The sequence below is a fragment of the Panulirus ornatus genome, chromosome 3, assembly GCF_036320965.1.
Source record: "Panulirus ornatus isolate Po-2019 chromosome 3, ASM3632096v1, whole genome shotgun sequence".
Lineage (NCBI taxonomy): Eukaryota > Metazoa > Arthropoda > Malacostraca > Decapoda > Palinuridae > Panulirus > Panulirus ornatus.
This window is the reverse complement of record NC_092226.1, coordinates 28,704,311-28,727,001: the sequence shown is the minus strand read 5'-3', so window position 1 is coordinate 28,727,001 and position 22,691 is coordinate 28,704,311. Positions and strand designations below refer to the sequence as shown.

General features: G+C 41.0%; 1 protein-coding gene across 8 annotated transcripts in view; it reads right to left on the bottom strand.

Moving 5' to 3' along the window:
• LOC139761687 (uncharacterized) overlaps positions 1-22,691 on the bottom strand; it is a 312,428-nt gene that overhangs the window by 266,906 nt on the left and 22,831 nt on the right. For all 8 annotated transcript variants that reach the window (XM_071686108.1, XM_071686115.1, XM_071686079.1 and 5 more), the window contains exon 2: positions 15,875-15,937. The gene's annotated coding sequence lies outside the window, so the exon portion shown is untranslated. The remainder of the gene's footprint in view (positions 1-15,874; positions 15,938-22,691) is intronic.

Sequence of the window (22,691 nt, the reverse complement as noted above, 5' to 3'; positions counted from 1 at the left end):
ACCAGAGTTACTGGTCTACCGTCAATCAGTTGGGAAACCACTGTATAGAGTTGTCTCAAGTTATGACTAAAGCTTATGTTCACAGACGTTCAGTGAATCACAAGCGAGTGCCACACAATCACATCCACTGTACGTCCACAACTACCGTCATACACCACCATCACCACACACCCTCCAGGCCAACGTCAGCACCACCACACCATCACAAACTACCATACACCACCACACACCAACACAAACTATCATACAGCACCACACACCCAACACAAACTACCATACACCAACACACAAACCACACACCAACACAAACTATCATACAGCACCACACACCCAACACAAACTACCATACACCAACACACAAACCACACACCAACACAAACTATCATACAGTACCACACACCCAACACAAACTACCATACACCAACACACAAACCACAAACCAACACACAAACCACACACCAACACAAACTATCATACAGCACCACACACCCAACACAAACTACCATACACCAACACACAAACCACAAACCAACACACAAACCACACACCAACACAAACTATCATACAGCACCACATAACAACACAAACTACCATACACCAACACACAAACCACACACCAACACAAACTATCATACAGCACCACATAACAACACAAACTACCATACACCAACACACAAACCACACACCAACACAAACTATCATACAGCACCACATAACAACACAAACTACCATACACCAACACACAAACCACAAACCAACACAAACTATAATACAGCACCACACACCCAACACAAACTACCATACACCAACACACAAACCACACACCAACACAAACTATAATACAGCACCACATAACAACACAAACTACCATACACCAACACACAAACCACACACCAACACAAACTACCAAACAGTAACATCACCAGTCATCAACTAAAACCATCAGAACATACCATACACCATCATCACCAACAGAGCAACGAACACCATCACATACTTGTACACACAAACACACCAACACCAGGCTGTGTGTGTGTACCTACATAGGGGTGAAAACATGAAACATATAAATGAAGTTACGAGACGGTATAACACTAGTGTGAAACTCGCTCCACATAACATACAAAACTTCACTACACATTAGTAAGGCGCGACTCCAGACGACGGAAGGAAGGAGGGACGGGAGACACATAGGAAGGTCAGAACCTTACCTTAGTATAGTGTCATGGTACGAAAGCCAGGGAGAACCAGGATCACGGGGAGGCAGTGTAATGCTGGCCTGAGCTCAGCTTTCTTACCTACTGCAATATCAATACATGAGAGAAATATGGTAACAAGCAGCCCCAGACGGAGTATCAATGATCGAAGACCATTACTACGACTTACACGCCGTACACCAACCGCTATCACCACTACGATTTACTTACAAATACCGTCGTACTTACAATACCGCAGTACTTACAATACCACCGTACTTACAAAGACCGCCGTACACCAACTGCTATCACCACACTAACACATAACAACACCGCACAACATATTCACAAGCAAAAACAACGAACAAGATGAATCAACATATACGACGTCAATATATGAACAAATCCAGATGTATATACGAACAATTACGACCCTAGCCACACCATATTCTATGAAATACCGGACACCATAAATCAACAAGCATCACCACGAGCCAAAATACACATCCACTAACAAAAACCCCAATACAATAAGTTAACAACTATCCTATCTTTTCTCATTACCACTCTCAGAGGAATAGGGTGTAAAATACACCCATTTTGTGCGGAGGACCGACCCACAAATTCACCAAGGTGGATACACATTGCTCTGCTTGGTATGTACTATGGGGACCATGCCGGGAATGATAACCTGTTGTGGGGTGGATGGGGTTTCTCTCTCTCTCTCTCTCTCTCTCTCTCTCTCTCTCTCTCTCTCTCTCTCTCTCTCTCTCTCTCTCTCTCTCTCTCTCTCTCTCTCTCTCTCTCCGCAAGATTGAATAGCTCCTGCCATCGCTGCCTTTGTATCAGGTATACAGACTATAACAACACACAGACACCCTCAAACCTCGCCCAGTATGCTGAAGTAAATCATGGACTTCCATTCATCAATGTGCCTCTTAACTGTTTCACTTTACAAGCTAAGGTGATCTGTCAAGTAAGACACTCATCTCTGTGAGGCTCGTCTCCATTTACACCCCCTCCCTAAGCACAACGCTTCCACTGTATCTAACTAACTCTGTATCATTCACCTGATATATCACTAGCTATAATCAGGTCTCTTATTACATGTATCTAGCTCTTCTGTGGTATACCTCCCCTCCTTATAACTTGCACTGTGCTGATTTTACTGCCCAACCTGTCATCTGCATTCGTCCTACATGCCCATGCCATCCCAAAAGGCTTTCATTCCAGCGCCCTTCTAAACACTTCTTCACATCAATTAACCTTCTAACAACTTATTACTCCATTCTATCTCTCCTCCTGAATCCAACTATACCATGGAAATGATCCCTCTCTACTGCTCCTTATGACTAATCCTAACATATATATAATATACACTTGGGTTTCACAGCCATACATAAGTGCTGGGACAACTACTTTATGAAACCTCCTTGCACACAGTCTCCTTAAATCTTACTCGATCACCAAAACATTCTACGTACCCTAACTTTCTCCCTCCCATGACTCTACGTTCAGCTTTAGCTTTTCCATTAGCATCCTCACTAAGCTATTCTCCCTCTTTTTTCACAGTAGCCAACAATATGGCACGAACAAAAGCATGCCCAAATCATGGCCACCTAGAATGAAAGGCATAAGGATATAAAATGCAAGGTTTAATCTGAGCTCCACGGGTGTTTGTAGACATAACTCTTAAGAGGTGAAAATGTTACAGGATGAGGCAAATACAGACGGAAGAAAATTCCACAGCTTCACTGTACGAAAGTGTCACAGTGGTCAGTCCTTACATGCCTGGTCTCAACACAAAAGCTATACAAGACAGCAGCTACATGCCTGACTTGGGCTTGGATTAAGGGGGCTAACAACAACACACACACACACACACACACACACACACACACACACACACACACACACACACACACACACCGCTCACAAAAACAGTTGCTGAAATAATACCTGCAAAATGGAGGAAAGGGAAGCACCACTGCAGTGGACGGAAATGGACGGTCAAAGAAAAGGAGTAGCACGAAAGTTAATTAGGCAGGAGGCTTTTGATTCCAGAGGCTAATTTGAGAGGATAACGAAGATCCACCCCTTATATGCTAGCAGTACTCCACTCTATACTGAGACACTCGAAGTCCTTACAGATACGGAACAGCTGCTCATGAGAAAATATTGGAAACAATTATATAATACCCTGGCGTTTGGGAGGCAGATTTTTCTTTATTTTCATTTTGGAATTTCTAATATAGTGTGGAAGATATAGTTAGCCCAAATTATTTACGTTATAAACGGGTTAAACAGAGTAATTTCAAAAATGAACAGTAGTAACCACTGCAAATCTGTTATTCATGATGTCAAGCCTACATTCGTAACATTGTTGGCCAATCTGGTTTCTTCCTCTACAGATAAATCTCTTCTTCCTTAATCAAAAGCATCCCAACAGCTTCTGTAACTCGCACCTTTCTTGCTCTCTTCTGACCACCTCAATCTATGGCTGCCTCTCTAACTTATAAAGCCAAGCTTTTCAGCACCTAATTCTCCATCAACTTTTCACTGGATTCCCTGTCGACCTATGCCCTCCCACATATATTACCTCATGCATGGTCTTCCAAGTATTCTTCCAGCTACTTGAGGGCAAGGCATGTGCTTCGCAAGGTATATGCCTCATTTTCAATAAGAGTAAACCTCTGAACCAGCTTCAATCCTTGCACACCTATTTTGTCTTACTAAACACTTAAAACCTCCCTTCTAGTTGGAGGTATGTCTTGGTGCAGCCCATCCCTTGGAAAGATTATTCTACTCCCTCTATCAGCCCAATGCTCTCACTTCTGTAGTCTCCAAAGTTTCTGAAAGCCTTTTCATCCACCACTTCCTTTAACAATAAGAATACAATCTTCTTTCTGATCACTAATATGGCTTTTGTGGTGCAAGGTATACTAACGTTACCTCCCATGTGACTCATCTCTCATTCTCATTAATTACCCAGGCTTTTTTTCATGAAGCTCAATAGCTTTTTCCGTTCTCCCCAGTAAAGTTTCCTATTTAGTTGGCCACTGAGTCAGTCAATGATGGAGCAACTTCTCCCTTTCACCCTGCCAAAAGTGGTGTCCATCTGAGTTCCTTTCTAATTCCTCTAATCTCTTCCTTCCAGTTACAATAATCTTTCTTCACCCCTTACGTCTTACACCGATGACCCCATTCTTCATGAAAAAAAATCACTTTCCTTCCTCTCCTCACCCCAATACTCATTTTTTTTCTTTTTCAATGAATGTACTTACTCATAATTTTTACGTGCAGCATATGAATAGGCAAGCTAGGTCTGATCTTTTTATGTTAGCTAAGATGGCACAGGAAATTGAGGCCCTAATCAACAGTGATTATGTATGCATGTGTGGTTCATGGTGGGGATGCCTGAGGATTGGCAGAGTGCATGCATGGTGCCATTGTACGGGGGGGGGATAAAGGTGAATGTTGAAATTGCAGAGGTGTGGGTTTGATGGGTGTATTGGGGGAGTATTGATTGGGAAGGTGAAGGCATGTGCATAGCATCAGATTGGGGAGGAGCAGTGTGGTTTTAGAAGTGGTAGAGGATGTGTGGATCAGGTGTTTGCTTTGAGGAATGTGAGAGGTACCAGGAGAAACAAGTGGATGTGTATGTGGCATTTGTGGATCTGGAGAAGGCGTGTGGTGGAGTTGGTTGTGGAGGGTATTGGGGGTATGTGGTGTGGGAGGTAGGCTGCTGAAGGAAGTGAGGGGTTCTCGTCAGGAATGTGGGGGCATGTGTATGGGTATGGGAAGGGGAGGATGATTAGTTCCCAGTGAATGTCGGATTGTGGCAGGGGTGCGTGATGTCTCAATGGTTGTTTAATTTGTTTATGGATGGCGTTGTTGGGGAGGTGAATGCAAGACTTTTGGAGAGAGTTGTGGATGAGAGGGCTTGGGAAGTAAGTCAGTTGTTGTTCACTGATGCTGCTGCGCTGGTGGCTGGTTCGGGTGAGAAGCTTTAGAAGCTGGTGACTGATTTTGGTAAAGTGTGTGGGGGAGGATGGTTGAGAGTGGATGTGAATAAGAGCAAGGTTATTAGGTTCAGTAGAGTTGAGGGACAAGTCAGTTGGGAGGTGGGTTTGAATGAAGAAAGGCTGGAGGAGGTGAAATGTTTTGGATGTCTGGCAGTGGATTTGGCAGCGGATGGAACCATGGAAGTGGGGCTGAGTCATAGGGTGGGAGAGGAGGCGAAGGTTCTGGGAGCGTTGAATAATGTGTGGAGGGCGAGAATGTTGTCTCGGAGGGCGAAAGTGGGTGTGTTTGGGGGAACAGTGGGCTGTGGATGGGGTTGTGCAGAGGAGGGTGGATGTGTTGGAAATGAGATGTTTGGGGATAGTGTGTGGTGTGAGGTAGTTTGATCGAGTAAGTAGTGAGGGGGGGTGGTAATTAGGGGAGTGTGGTAGAGGGAACAGAGGAGGGTATGTTGAGGTGGTTTGGTCATGTGGAGAGGGTGAGTGAGGAGGGATTGACAAGGAGGATATATGTGTCAAAGGTGGAAGGAATGAGGAAAAGTGGGAGACCAAATTGGAGGTGGAAGGATGGAGTGAAAAAGATTCTGAGCGACTGGGGCCTGAACATACAGGAGAGTGAAAGGCATGCAAAGAATAGAGTGAATTGGAATGTTGTGGTATACCGATATCGACATGCGTTCAATGGATTGAACTGGGTTACTGTGAAGCATCTGGGGTAAACCATGGACAGGCTTATAACTTAACCAGAGTCAATGAAGCATGAGATCCTGGTTGAGGCATCCTATTTTTGTTAAGGTTCTGAAGCATCCATCAATATGCATGTGTGTATAAAGTTACATGACCATACATCAAACAGTGGCAGAAACTGACTATGACCAAATCTTTAACAAAGGTGTAACTGAATTAGGACCTAAATCTCACACAGAATCACTGGTGTGATGAGTAGGACTGGGTGACCTCCTCTTGGTGGGATACTGAAGTACTCATCCATGTTAAACATTTGCATCATGGCATAAGTGTCCACACATTAAATTCCCTCATAGTCTCTTTAGTTATCTTTTATTTTTTTCCATAACTGATCATCATTTCCCATGTTAGCAAGGTAGCATCAGGAACAGACAAAGGCCACATTTGATTGCATCCATTCTCTAGCTGTAAGGATACCACAGATCCATATCCACACAACCCACCCCAACAGACTTTTCCGTGGTTTACCCCACCCACTTCACATGCCCTGGTTCAGTCCTCCACGTTCAGGTCCCAATCAATCAAAATCCTTTTCAAACCACCTTTCTAACTCCAATTTGGTCTTCTCCTTGTTCCCTCCACTACTGACACATATATCCTCTTTGTTAAACTATCCTATACCATTCTCTTTATACGTCCAAACCATCTCAGCACATCCTCTTAAACTCTCTCAACCAATCTTTTTTATTATCATATCGCTTTCTTACTCTCCAATATGGTCTAGTCCTTCTCCTTGTTCCTTCCACTTCAGATACATATATCCTCATTGTGAAATTCTTCATATGTCCAAACAATTTCAGCATACTCTCACACCCTCTTCAGCTCTATCAACCTCATTCTTTTTATAACCACACATCTCTTACCCTTTTTGTTACTTACTTGATCACAACAACTCACACCACATACCATTCTCAAACATTTCATATCTAATACTTCTACACTTTATGCACATCCTCATCTACAGCCCATGCCTGGCATCCTTATAATATTGTTAGAAGTACTGTACCTTTAAACATAACCATTTTTACCCTCCCAAACAAGGACCTCTCCACAAATTCCTCAGTGCTCCCAGAACCAACACCCCCCTCATCCACCCTAAGACACTTCTGAACCCTCACCCCTCATCTACCCAGACTCACTTCCACTTCTACGGTTCCATGTACATTCATGTCTACTAACAGGAATTTAAAACACTTCACTTCCTTCCATTTCTCTTCGTTCAAACTTATTCCCCAACTAACCTGACCCTCAACCCTGCCAAATCTAATACAGATGCTCACCGAATTTCAACAGTTCAACTTCACAATTTTTTTTTACTTTACATGTTGCAATAGCGATATGCATTCAATAAGAACCGTACTTAAAATTTTGATCTTTTCCCATGCTAATGATATGTGGTATGATACTCTCTCATGATGTTGCGCAATGGCAGCAAGCCACAGCTTCCAGTCAGCCATGCAATCATGTGTGTAAACAACTGTGCATGTATTAAATGTATTTTCCACTTATGAAATTTCCACTTACAAAGAGTTCATCGGAACGTAACCCCATTGTAAATTAGGATCTCCTATAACCTTGCTTTTATTCACATTACTCTCAACTTTCTTATTTCATACACTCTTCCAAACTCAGTCACCAACTTCAGTTTCTCACTAGAATCTGCTAGCAATGCTGTATGATCAGCAAACAACAACTGACTCACTTCTCAACCTCCTCATCTCCTACAGATTGCTTGCTTGCCCCTCTCTCCTAGACTCTTGCATTCACTTCCCTCACCATCCCATCCATAAACAAATCCTACTTGTACACTTGTAATACATAGTATTAAAAACAAATGTACATAGTTCATCACTGAAAGTACAAGCCCCGAACACTTCTCTGAGACTCTCACCGGCATGAGTTTCCTAACTTATGCCAGGTTCATATTTTCAGTGAAAAACAGCCGGTTAATCAGCACACAACTCTTTCAGGTAAGATTGGATGTGATCAGTCCCAATGTCATCAAAGATAACTAATACTTCTCTCACAGCAAGCATGGTTCAGTATCAGCAGCAACTTATCGACAACCTCTGAAAGCCAACCATGAAAGAGAATTCTTTCTTCCAACGACGGAATCTACTTAAGCAGCAAACAGATAATTATCATCTTTATCATCATCTAAGAAAGTGTGACATTATCACAGTAAAAGTAAAGGACAAAGCATATTTCTAAAAGGATTTCAATCACTTTTCCATAAATATCTTTCAATCTGCAAAGTCAAAAACATCTTTTAAAAACTTAAAAGAAATAATTTTGAAAAACTGTATCCATGACTTTGTATCTAATCATTTCATATGCACCAGCTTTGTTCTATTTAAGAAAAAGAATAGTACTCAAGAAATGTTGCTAACTTGGCTATAACAACACTAATACACTGAATGATGAGAGTTAACACAAGTAATGACACAGGTTACCACCATAACAAAGGGTGTTAAATTTCCATAAATATCAACTAAAAACTTGAGGTAAAAGTACATGATCTAAGTAAGACCTCTTCATTATATAATGTCCTTTTCACAGAGATTGCAAGTCATCACTGTGCACATGAAAATTCTGGAGATCAAAATACATAGTGTGATGTAGAAAATCAATATCAAGATCCCACATCACCAACAACTGCATACTAACATGAACATTAGACATCTAAGAGACAATAGTCACTACGTAACCATCAAACATAACCAACACAAATCTTGTTACATCCATAACAAGGATCATATAAAATACATATAAGTATTGATTGAGAGGGTGAAGGCATGTACAGAGCATCAGATTGGGGAAGAGCAGTGTGGTTTCAGAAGTGGTAGAGGATGTGTGGATCAGGTGTTTGCTTTGAAGAATGTATGTGAGAAATACTTAGAAAAGCAAATGGATTTGTATGTAGCATTTATGGATCTGGAGAAGGCATATGATAGAGTTGATAGAGATGCTCTGTGGAAGGTATTAAGAATATATGATGTGGGAGGCAAGTTGTTAGAAGCAGTGAAAAGTTTTTATCGAGGATGTAAGGCATGTGTACGTGTAGGAAGAGAGGAAAGTGACTGGTTCTCAGTGAATGTAGGTTTGCGGCAGGGGTGTGTGATGTCTCCATGGTTGTTTAATTTGTTTATGGATGGGGTTGTTAGGGAGGTGAATGCAAGAGTTTTGGAAAGAGGGGCAAGTATGAAGTCTGTTGGGGATGAGAGAGCTTGGGAAGTGAGTCAGTTGTTGTTCGCTGATGATACAGCGCTGGTGGCTGATTCATGTGAGAAACTGCAGAAGCTGGTGACTGAGTTTGGTAAAGTGTGTGAAAGAAGAAAGTTAAGAGTAAATGTGAATAAGAGCAAGGTTATTAGGTACAGTAGGGTTGAGGGTCAAGTCAATTGGGAGGTGAGTTTGAATGGAGAAAAACTGGAGGAAGTGAAGTGTTTTAGATATCTGGGAGTGGATCTGGCAGTGGATGGAACCATGGAAGCGGAAGTGGATCATAGGGTGGGGGAGGGGGCGAAAATTCTGGGAGCCTAGAAGAATGTGTGGAAGTCGAGAACATTATCTCGGAAAGCAAAAATGGGTATGTTTGAAGGAATAGTGGTTCCAACAATGTTGTATGGTTGCGAGGCATGGACTATGGATAGAGTTGTGCGCAGGAGGATGGATGTGCTGGAAATGAGATATTTGAGGACAATGTGTGGTGTGAGGTGGTTTGATCGAGTAAGTAACGTAAGGGTAAGAGAGATGTGTGGAAATAAAAAGAGCATGGTTGAGAGAGCAGAAGAGGGTGTTTTGAAATGGTTTGGTCACATGGAGAGAATGAGTGAGGAAAGATTGACCAAGAGGATATACGTGTCGGAGGTGGAGGGAACGAGGAGAAGAGGGAGACCAAATTGGAGGTGGAAAGATGGAGTGAAAAAGATTTTGTGTGATCGGGGCCTGAACATGCAGGAGGGTGAAAGGAGGGCAAGGAATAGAGTGAATTGGAGCGATGTGGTATACCGGGGTTGACGTGCTGTCAGCGGATTGAATCAAGGCATGTGAAGCGTCTGGGGTAAACCATGGAAAGCTGTGTAGGTATGTATATTTGCGTGTGTGGACGTATGTATATACATGTGTATGGTGGTGGGTTGGGCCATTTCTTTCGTCTGTTTCCTTGCGCTACCTCACAAACGCGGGAGACAAAAAAAAAAAAAAAAAAAAATCAAATATGTATTTCCATCTCAAAATTAAATGTCTATACTATACTGGATTTAAAGTTAATATATACTTTAAAGCTAAACTAAGCTAAGCTAAAAACCACAAGTTATCACCAATGATGTCATAAAATTTGTCTCTGCCAAATGCATCACAGAAGTTATTATGTGTTTGGCAGAGACAACCATCACTACACAAGAAACAGTAATTTACCCAGTGAAAGTCAGAAAAGAAGTTATATGTTACTCTAGTCAGCTTTGTTGAGGTGCCAGTATTTACACTTAGAAGGGATTGCTGGAGGGGGAGATGCTGTTAGAATTAATACATTTATGAGAGTGTGATCAGATGAACCAATTGGGGGGAAGATTGTGTACTGACAGCAGGATGGACCAGAGTATAACAAAAGAGATCCAGAATATTGAGGGCTTCAATCCCTTCACCATCCATATAGGAGGAATTCAACCATTTGCTATGATGAACAATGTAACCCCCTGATGCTCCTCATACTAATTCTATGCCCCTTCCCATAACTTCTTTTTGGACTGTCTGAAAAGCACTTCTCTCTCTGGACACATTCACGGCTTATGGTCCTGAATGGCATCCATCCCTATGTATTGAAAGAGTGTTCCTCTAAACTTACACCTGTGCTTGCTTCTCTGTTCCATTTTTGTTTAGAAACCAAAACTTTTCCTTCTTCTCCTTAGAAGGTTGACTGTTTTAACCCCTCTATCGCCCTACTGCTTCGATATCTGTCATTTCCAAAGTCTTTGAATCCTCCTCAACTCCCATATCCTTAGAAATCTCAAAAATCAGTCTTCTCTCTGATCAGTATGGCTTTCATAAGGCAAGATCCACAAATGATATTCTTTCCTATCTTCCTATTGTCTGGTCATCAGCCCTGAAAGATTTTGGGGAGCCTCCTACCTTACTAATGTCTGGTTATCATCCCTAAAAGATTGTGGGGAGTCATGAGTAGTTGCCCTTGCCATATACAAAGCTTTTGACAGGGTGTGGCATCAGGGTCTCATCTCTAAGGTACCCTCTTTTGGCTTGCCTCCCTCACTTTGCTCCTTCATATCTAGCTTCATCTCCAGCCAGTCTATCTCTGTGATAGTTGATGGATCAGCCTCCCCTCTTTCCTCCATCAACAGCGGTGTCCCTCAACATTCTGTCCTGTCCAATACACTTTTTCTCCTCAAGGACTTCCTCTCCTCCACAAATAATCAAATGCACACATAAGCTGGCAACTCAACAAGGCATTCATCCACATCCTTCAACTCCGCTCCTTTCTCTCTCACTCAGTCTGCATCTTGTCTTGACACAACTTTATCAATAAACTAAGACTTGGACAGGATATCTCAGTAAGGTAGATGAAATACAGTTCAGTGCCCCCAAGATCCAGTCTCTACTCATTTCTTTCTCGAAAACTCACAACTCTCGTGTCTCCTTTGACAGTTCAGTAATTCCAACTCGAGTTAATGAACATACTTGGCATTACTGTAACATCCATTATTTCCTGGAAACTCCATATTATGGGAATTACTAAGTCTTTTTGACGTTGAAACTTCTTTTCTCCTGAACAGTTGCTCTGTTTATATAGAGGACTGATCATCCTTATATGGAGTACTGCTCTCACATCTGGGGTGGATCTAGCTCTGCATCCTTACTTGACAGAGATGACATAAACTTTCCCAGGCTAACTACCAAAATTGACCCTCTTGTCCTACACCACAATGTTGGTTCACTTTCCATCTTCTATAGGTATTACTTTGGGTTTTGCTCCAAAGGCAGGCTGCTTGTGTGCCCCACAACTTGGTAGACCACACAATACTTGTCAAACAGCTGTGTCACATGATTACTGAGTGGCTGTTGGCATCTCAAAGGTGGGCCATTTTGATAACTGTTTTTTTTCCCTACACCTCAAAGCTTTGGAACCCTCCACCCTCTCATATCTTTCATAATAACTGTGACCTGGTACATTTTAAAAAAAGGTTTTTAACTCTTCCAAAATTGCATATGTGTAGATTCGAATCCTGGTTGCAGCAGTTGGTCCACAGTCAACAACCCCTAAGGGTTGATTGATAACACCATAAAGAGATCGGCAAACTCAACCAAGTGTGGGGTTATTTCATAGTACATAGCAAATGGATTTGTATGTAGTATTTATGGATCTGGAGAAGGCATATGATAGAGTTGATAGAGATGCTCTGTGGAAGGTATTAAGAATATATGGTGTGGGAGGCAAGTTGTTAGAAGCAGTGAAAAGTTTTTATCGAGGATGTAAGGCATGTGTACGTGTAGGAAAGTGATTGGTTCTCAGTGAATGTAGGTTTGCGGCAGGGGTGTGTGATGTCTCCATGGTTGTTTAATTTGTTTATGGATGGGGTTGTTAGGGAGGTGAATGCAAGAGTTTTGGAAAGAGGGGCAAGTATGAAGTCTGTTGGGGATGAGAGAGCTTGGGAAGTGAGTCAGTTGTTGTTCGCTGATGATACAGCGCTGGTGGCTGATTCATGTGAGAAACTGCAGAAGCTGGTGACTGAGTTTGGTAAAGTGTGTGAAAGAAGAAAGTTAAGAGTAAATGTGAATAAGAGCAAGGTTATTAGGTACAGTAGGGTTGAGGGTCAAGTCAATTGGGAGGTAAGTTTGAATGAAGAAAAACTGGAGGAAGTAAAGTGTTTTAGATATCTGGGAGTGGATCTGGCAGCTGATGGAACCATGGAAGCGGAAGTGGATCATAGGGTGGGGGAGGGGGCGAAAATCCTAGGAGCCTTGAAGAATGTGTGGAAGTCGAGAACATTATCTCGGAAAGCAAAAATGGGTATGTTTGAAGGAATAGTGGTTCCAACAATGTTGTATGGTTGCGAGGCGTGGGCTATGGATAGAGTTGTGCGCAGGAGGGTGGATGTGCTGGAAATGAGATGTTTGAGGACAATGTGTGGTGTGAGGTGGTTTGATCGAGTAAGTAACGTAAGGGTAAGAGAGATGTGTGGAAATAAAAAGAGCGTGGTGGAGAGAGCAGAAGAGGGTGTTTTGAAATGGTTTGGGCACATGGAGAGAATGAGTGAGGAAAGATTGACCAAGAGGATATATGTGTCGGAGGTGGAGGGAACGAGGAGAAGTGGGAGACCAAATTGGAGGTGGAAAGATGGAGTGAAAAAGATTTTGTGTGATCGGGGCCTGAACATGCAGGAGGGTGAAAGGAGGGCAAGGAATAGAGTGAATTGGATCGATGTGGTATACCGGGGTTGACGTGCTGTCAGTGGGTTGAATCAGGGCATGTGAAGTGTCTGGGGTGAACCATGGAAAGCTGTGTAGGTATGTATATTTGCGTGTGTGGAGGTGTATGTATATACATGTGTATGGGGGTGGGTTGGGCCATTTCTTTCGTCTGTTTCCTTGCGCTACCTTGTAAACGCGGGAGACCGAAAAAAAACATTGAAATATCATTAAATCAGTCACTTCAAGTTAGAAAAATCTCCAATGCAATTCAGGAAAAGCAACAATCAAAGTTATGATATATCAAATTCAACTACAACTCTACCCATGAGCTGAGGATCTTACCTAATCTGCTCAAAAGTTCCTGTTATTTGGCACAGATAATAAGTAAAAATTCATGACAAGGTTATATCTTATCATAAAAGAGAAAAAAATGGTTATGATGACATCTGATGAACTCCACTACAATTTTGTAAAGCTAAAGATAAAAACTAGTGATGATGACATGACAAATTCCACAACAATTTTGTAAAGCTAAGGACAAAAAAATAAAGATCAAGACACTGTGTACACATGCATTATTTTATCAGCCTACATTTTCTATACTTTTATCTATAAGTATCTCCAAAGTTTGTTAAAATCCAGTATGACTCAAGGAGGCTATCAATCACCAACTAAAATTTCGGACATGTCAACAGATATACGATACATTCAAATCTTTGAAATTAAGCTAAAATCATAATCCCTCTCAGCGTGATCAAAACTCACAATGATTTAGTAAGCCAGTTATCAAAAATACCCAAAAAATTCAAGTACATAATCAAAATTGATCTGATACTGTACCAGTAATATAAATAATCCCATACCATAAAAGAAATTATTCTACTTAAAAATACAATGTGAATACAATGTAAATGTGAATAAGAGCAAGGTTATTAGGTACAGTAGGGTTGAGGGTCAAGTCAATTGGGAGGTAAGTTTGAATGAAGAAAAACTGGAGGAAGTAAAGTGTTTTAGATATCTGGGAGTGGATCTGGCAGCGGATGGAACCATGGAAGCGAAAGTGGATCATAGGGTGGGGGAGGGGGCGAAAACCCTGGGAGCCTTGAAGAATGTGTGGAAGTCGAGAACATTATCTCGGAAAGCAAAAATGGCTATGTTTGAAGGAATAGTGGTTCCAACAATGTTGTATGGTTGCGAGGCGTGGGCTATGGATAGAGTTGTGCGCAGGAGGGTGGATGTGCTGGAAATGAGATGTTTGAGGACAATGTGTGGTGTGAGGTGGTTTGATCGAGTAACTAACATAAGGGTAAGAGAGATGTGTGGAAATAAAAAGAGCATGGTTGAGAGAGCAGAAGAGGGTGTTTTGAAATGGTTTGGGCACATGGAGAGAATGAGTGAGGAAAGATTGACCAAGAGGATATATGTGTCGGAGGTGGAGGGAACAAGGAGAAGTGGGAGACCAAATTGGAGGTGGAAAGATGGAGTGAAAAAGATTTTGTGTGATCGGGGCCTGAGCATGCAGGAGGGTGAAAGGAGGGCAAGGAATAGAGTGAATTGGATCGATGTGGTATACCGGGGTTGATGTGCTGTCAGTGGATTGAATCAGGGCATGTGAAGCGTCTGGGGTAAACCATGGAAAGCTGTGTAGGTATGTATATTTGCGTGTGTGGACGTATGTATATACATGTGTATGGGGGTGGGTTGGGCCATTTCTTTCGTCTGTTTTCTTGCGCTACCTCGCAAATGCGGGAGACAGCGGCAAAAAAAAAAAAAAAAATACAAACAGGAAACAATGGATCACGACATACAGATAGACATCAAAGATCTCAAGAGTGATTTTCTTGGGATTGGGCACTTCGGAAATCAAACTTTTAGGGGCTTATGACAATCTTTCTAGGTAAGTTTTTTGATTTTCAAATGTTACATGAAATATGTATCAATATACACTATGTAAAATATCTGAAAACATTTCATCTACTGTACTCACTCAGTACTTTTTTTAATATAAAAACACATATTTCTACTGCCCTTGTCTTAAATTCTTCTTTGCCTCCTCTTCTAAAAAACGTAATGTACACTTCAGATGGCAGTTAAATAACTGATGTGAGGTGAGGCTGTACGCTTGCTAGACACTTTTATATAGGAAGAAAAAGAGCAAAACCCACAAAAGTAACATATATAACTGAGTAATCATGGTATACTACTGCCTCAAAATCAGACTCTGGAAATTCATCTGCCATATTAGTAACTATCTCATATGCACATACATTTGAACTTCATATGTTTGAACTTGATATCTTCCAGTACTTATGAAATATGAAATGACAAATATAAAATTCCATAAGATAACATAATAAATTTTTCCACCAAATACAGTATTTTCAACTGGAACACTTTATACCACCTTATCTATAGATTGCATTAGACTGATATATTATCAAAACTGCAGTATTCTATACAAGATATAATTTTTGCAAAACTTACCTGATTTTGTTGTCTTTTGGAAGACTTCAACACGGAAGCTCTTATGGTGAACTGCTACTCGGTCTGCAAAGCATGGATATTCTCACACAGTTAAACTATAAATTTAGAGTTTTCATTAAAATCTGAGCTACATGATTTTCACTGGTGCATGATATCCAACATGTGCAATGATAAAGTTAACTATGTCCTAAGAAAATTAAAGGAATGGAAAAATGATATTGATATTGACTGACCAATTAATTCAATCAGGTAACAAAACTGACCATGATAATGCTCATGGTCAAGCCAAACAAAAGAATATTAATGTACATCAAGAAACAAAATCAAGAAAAATTTCACTGACTAAAGTAAATAACATTAATTATAACTGATCTAAATATTCATAAATCAGATTGCCAAGAACAAATCTTTGTCAGTCAACTGCTTGAACATGTCAAATACTTGCAAACAAACAAGTGTGCAATTATTTTGAATTGCTAAAAATAAAAAGTTACAATGATCTCGGTAAAACAATGAAAATGGAACTGCTACACTGCAACATCATAGAATGAGCAGCACATGGTGACACAGGTCTGAATACTTTTGTACTAAAATATTAAATTTATCTATTTTATTTATTTGCTTTGTCGCTGTCTCCCGCGTTAGCGAGGTAGCGCAAGGAAACAGACAAAAGAATGGCCCAACCCACCCACATTCACATGTATATACATACACGTCCACACACGCACATATTCATACCTATACATCTCAATGCACACATTATATACACACACAGACATATACATATATACACATGTACATGATTCATACTATCTGCCTTTATTCATTCCCATCATCACCCCGCCACACATGAAATAACAACCCTCTCCCCCCTCATGTGCGCGAGGTAACGCTAGGAAAAGACAACAAAGGTCACATTCGTTCACACTCAGTCTCTAGCTGTCATGTAATAATGCACTGAAGCCACAGCTTTTTTTCCACATCCAGGCCCCACAGAAGTTTCCATGGTTTACACCAGACGCTTCACATGCCCTGGTTCAATCCACTGACAGCACGTCAACCACGGTATACCACATCGTTCCAATTCACTCTCTTCCTTGCACGCCTTTCACCCTCCTGCATGTTCAGGCCCCGATCACTCAAAATCTTTTTCACTCCATCTTTCCACCTCCAATTTGGTCTCCCACTTCTCCTCTTTTCCTTCACCTCTGACACATATATCCTCTTGGTCAATCTTTTCTCACTCATTCTCTCCATGTGACCAAACCATTTCAAAACACACTCTTCTGCTCTCTCAACCACACTCTTTTTATTACCACACATCTCTCTTACCATATTATTACTTACTCGATCAAACCACCTCACACCACATATTGTCCTCAAACATCTCATTTCCAGCACATCCACCCTCCTGCGCACAACTCTATCCATAGCCCATGCCTTGCAACCACATAACATTGTTGGAACCACTATTCCTTCAAACATCCCCAGTTTTGCTTTCCGAGATAATGTTCTCGACTTCCACATATTCTTCAACGCTCCCAGAACTTTCACCCCCTCCCCCATCCTATGATTCACTTCCGCTTCCATGGTTCCATCCGCTGTCAAATCCACTCCCAGATATCTAAAACACTTCACTTCCTCCACTTTTTCTCCATTCAAACTTACCTCCCAGTTAACTTGTCCCTCAACCCTACTGTACCTAATAACCTAGCTCTTATTCGCACTTGCTCTCAGCTTTCTTTTTTCACACACTTTACCAAACTCAGTCACCAGCTTCTGCAGTTTCTCACATGAATCAGCCACAAGCGCTGTATCATCAGCGAACAACAACTGACTCATTTCCCAAGCTCTTTAATCCACTACAGACTGCATACTTGCACCTCTTTCCAAAACTCTTGCATTCACCTCCCTAACAACCACATCCATAAACAAATTAAACAACCATGGAGACATCACACACCCCTGCCGCAAACCTACATTCACTGAGAACCAATCACTTTCCTCTCTTCCTACATGTACACATGCCTTACATCCTTGATAAAAACTTTTCACTGCTTCTAACAACTTGCCTCCCACACCATGTATTCTTAATACCTTCCACAGAGCATCTCTATCAACTCTATCATATGCCTTCTCCAGATCCATAAATGCTACATACAAATCCATTTGCTTTTCTAAGTATTTCTCACATACATTCTTCAAAGCAAACACCTGATCCACACATCCTCTACCACTTCTGAAACCACACTGCTCCTCCTCAATCTGATGCTCTGTACATGCCTTCACCCTCTCAATCAATACCCTCCCATATAATTTACCAGCAATAATCAACAAACTTATACCTCTGTAATTTGAGCACTCACTTTTATCCCCTTTGCCTTTGTACAATGGCACTATGCAAGTATTTCGCCAATCCTCAGGCACCTCACCATGAGTCATACATACATTAAATAACCTTACCAACCAATCAACAATACAGTCACCCCCGTGTTTAATAAATTCCACTGCAATACCATCCAAACCTGCTGCCTTGTTGGCTTTCATCTTCTGCAAAGCTTTTACTACCCCTTCTATGTTTACCAAATCATTTTCCCTAACCCTCTCACTTTGCACACCACCTCGACCAAAACACCCTATATCTGCCACTATCATCAAACACATTCAACAAACCTTCAAAATACTCACTCCGTCTCCTTCTCACATCACCACTACTTGTTATCACCTCCCCATTAGCCCCCTTCACTGAAGTTCCCATTTGTTCCCTTGTCTTACGCACTTTATTTACCTCCTTCCAAAACATCTTTTTATTCTCCCTAAAATTTAATGATACTCTTTCACCCCAACTCTCATTTGCCCTCTTTTTCACCTCTTGCACCTTTCTCTTGACCTCCTGCCTCTTTCTTTTGTACATCTCCCACTCATTGGCATTATTTCCCTGCAAAAATCGTCCAAATGCCTCTCTCTTCTCTTTCACTAATACTCTTACTTCTTCACCCCACCACTCACTACCCTTTCTAATCTTCCCACCTCCCACGCTTCTCATGCCACAAGCATCTTTTGCGCAAGCCATCACTGCTTCCCTAAATACATCCCATTCCTCCCCCAATCCCCTTACGTCCTTTGTTCTCACCTTTTTCCATTCTGTACTCAGTCTCTCATGGTACTTCCTCACACAAGTCTCCTTCTCAAGCTCACTTACTCTCACCACTCTTTTCACTCCAACATTCTCTCTTCTTTTCTGAAAACCTCTACAAATCTTCACCTTCGCTTCCACAAGATAATGATCAGACATCCCTCCAATTGCACCTCTCAGTCATACCACACGCTCCAATGAAATAGCTTATTTCCACAACCTGGCTTCTTGACCTCTGTAGCTCATACCATGTCCTTGATTCAGCTCCACAGGTCTGGGTCAGGACAACGTTGTCCCTTAATCCTTTATTCATTTCCATACCTTTATCCTTTCATCATTCTATCATGGGACCCAATGACTCTTCTACTCTGTAGTGCCCTCTTCTTTATCAGTCCTTCAATGTCGTTGACCAAACTTAACCATGATAGCTTCAAAATACTGTAATTCTGTTTCCTCTTGCAGTCTTTCTCCCCCAACAGTTTAGAACACTTTCTTCTCTCACTTTACGGGGCTTTGCAAAATTTATACTTTTACTCTGTTTCCTTTTAAACATCATCATTCTAATTTTGCTTGTATCTACCTTCAATCACCTATGCCTACACACCATAAAACACATTTCCAACCCCTGACACACTCTATCTCTGCATCCCATTCCCCTAGTTTTGCTTTCATCTCTCTTAACAATCCATCCACACATATATACTGACATCATACAGCCCTGCCTCACACCCACATGTATACCAAAACTTTTGCTCAAATCTTCATTCACTCTTACTATGCTCTTGCTTTTCTATAGAAGGCCTTCACAAAATCCAACATTTGTCCCCATACCCCACACATCCTTAACACATCCCATAAAGCATTCCACTAGATTCTGTCATATGCTTTCTCCGGTTCCATAAAAGCTGAATACAGTGTCTTAACTTTAGCTTGATACTTTTTCACAGTCATTATCACCATAAAAATCAAATCCACACATCCGATACCTTTCCTTAAACCCCCTTGCTCCTTGCTTATTCTGCATACAATTACATCCATCACTATCAAGCACAAATTTAGCTGGTATACTTAACATTCTCCTATAATTGCTACATACATCCTTTGCACCTTTTCCTTTGAATAAACAAACATAATAGCTTTCACCCAATCCTCAGGCACAACATTCTGCTTCCATGCTAAATTACATATCATATGCATCCACTCTATCATACTTTCTCTTCCATACATCAACATGTCAGCCATAATCCCATCGAAGCCAGGTGCCTTTCCTACCTTTAACCCCATTATTGCCCATTTTCCTCTCCCTTCTTGCTACTGGCCCCTGCAATTGTATCCATTTCCTTCAATCCTCCATAACCATGCATGCAACAAGTGCTGACTCACCTTTCCCCACCTTCACTAGTTCTTTAAAGTACTTTTTCCATCCTCCTTTTGATTCAGAAACTCCACTTCCTTACTTCTCACATTTGCATTTCCAATCTTATATTCTCCTCTCCTATTTTGCCTCCTTGCAGTACAATATCTTATTTTCCCTAAACTTTTAACTGAACTTTCTTCCAAAATCTTCATTTATTCTTTTATTGCTTTCCTCTATCAGCTTCACAACATTCTACATACATATCTTTTATTCTTCCCTCCTCTTTTGCTGAACTTCTGCAGGTACTGCAGGTACATTCTGTTAAAGCAATTTACCTTATACCTTTTTCCTCTCTTCTACAGCACTTATAACCTCTTCCATCCACAATGCATTTTCCCTTTTATTCTTATATCTCACAATCTTGTACCCTACTACTAATTCTACAACCTGAGTCTTTCTCTAGACTACCACTTTTACCTCTCCATTCTTCCTTACACCATACCTCCACTTCTCCCTGATCCTCATCTCCACAAGAACTGCAAAATAGTCAGAATTTTCAAAGAATCTTCTAACAACACTAGCATCCAGCACAAACATTCATCCACAACCAAAAGGTCAATCAAACTCTTTTGTTCTTCTCTTCTATCATTTCTCACCCATGTATATCTGTGGATCATCTTGTGCTGAAAAAAGGTGTTTGCATGGAACAAACCTCTCTCAGTGCAGACATCCACAAGACAGGTTCCGTTCTCATTTACTCCTGGCACTACCCATTTACCAACTACCTTGCAAATTTCATCAGATCTCACTTTCACATTAATATTACCCATTAAAATCACGTTTCTTTCGCAGACCCAATTATACTCTACCTCTGACACCTGTCCCCTCCAGGAACTCCATTAAGGGTGTGGCCACAGCAAAAGAGTCTCCATCACTGGTGGACTTCAGTGCCTCCATAACCTTTAGCACTCACCCATATCAGGCCAATGGCAGAAAGCAACTCACAGTGCTTTCTGAGGTTCTAAACTAATGTTCCTACCAACTGCCTAATTTGTCTACCTTTCCAACCTTCCACTTCTACCTAATGCTCCCTCCTCATGTTCATACCTAATATTTCTACCTAATGTTCTTACCTACCTACCTACTACATCTATCATTTTGCTAAAAGGCAGGGTGAGCACACAGTGCTCACTGCAACAAAATCTACAGTTATGAAGAACAAGTTGTGTGAATTAAGCAATGTCAACAGTTGCATGAAAAGGAGAGATTGTATATTTGTGGAAAGAATGCCAGCAGTCCATGTGTACCTGAGACAGCAAGAAAAGATAGCTAGATGGTTAAGGGGAGTGCAACTTTTGCTGCACTGAAGTGCTTTCTCACAATGTAGCCATGACTAACCCTCCCAATACCCAGGCCAGTAGTATCAGTAATATACCGTCTTGGTCGGTGGGTGCTTATCAACTACTACCCATTCATACAGTCATTCAAATTTCTCTATAAATGCATCATTTGATCCTTGCCTTGCATAGTCTCCATATCCAAACACCCTTGCATAATCCACAATTCCAATATCTCCTATCACCAACACTATTCTTGATCTGTTCTATCCTCGCTCTGTAACACCCTTCTATACTCTCAGCCATAGCACAATTGCACATCCTTCTTTACCTAAACCCTGATAGATTTTATTAATTCCCATCCATGCCACTCCTCTTTCCATGCCCTTCCACAACCTGCATTCATCATTTCTATTTTCATTCCATACACCCTTCCCAGGATATGGGTTTCCACAATTCCTAGCACATTTAAACTATAACTTTTGAATATTTAAACAAGCTCCCTCTCTTCACTCTCACCAGTCATCCCATTAACATTCAGAATTATAACCCTTAATCAATCATCCCTTTTACTCCCTGGCATAACTGGTAGACTCTAACGATGCTCCTTAGCCTTTAGTGCCTCACCCTTGACCGGAAACTGGTAGAAGGTAACTCCAGTGAACTGTTTCTCAAAGACAAATAAAGTCATTGTTCATTTCTTCCTGATGCTACCTAACGAAGAAGGATGAAATATTAGCTAAAACAAAATATAAACACTTATACCTTGATATGGCATTTTCACTTGGGTCATTTCAGACTTGTAACACATATGCCTCAACTTGTTACAAATTTGAAAAAAGAAATATTTACCTTAATATTCTTAATATTTAAAAGAAGCTTTTCTTTAAATGATAAAATGTCAGCATATTTTGAGATATTTGTGTATCTATCACACATTTCAACTGTAACACAAAAATGCTATCTATATCTCTGATACCTGTTCCA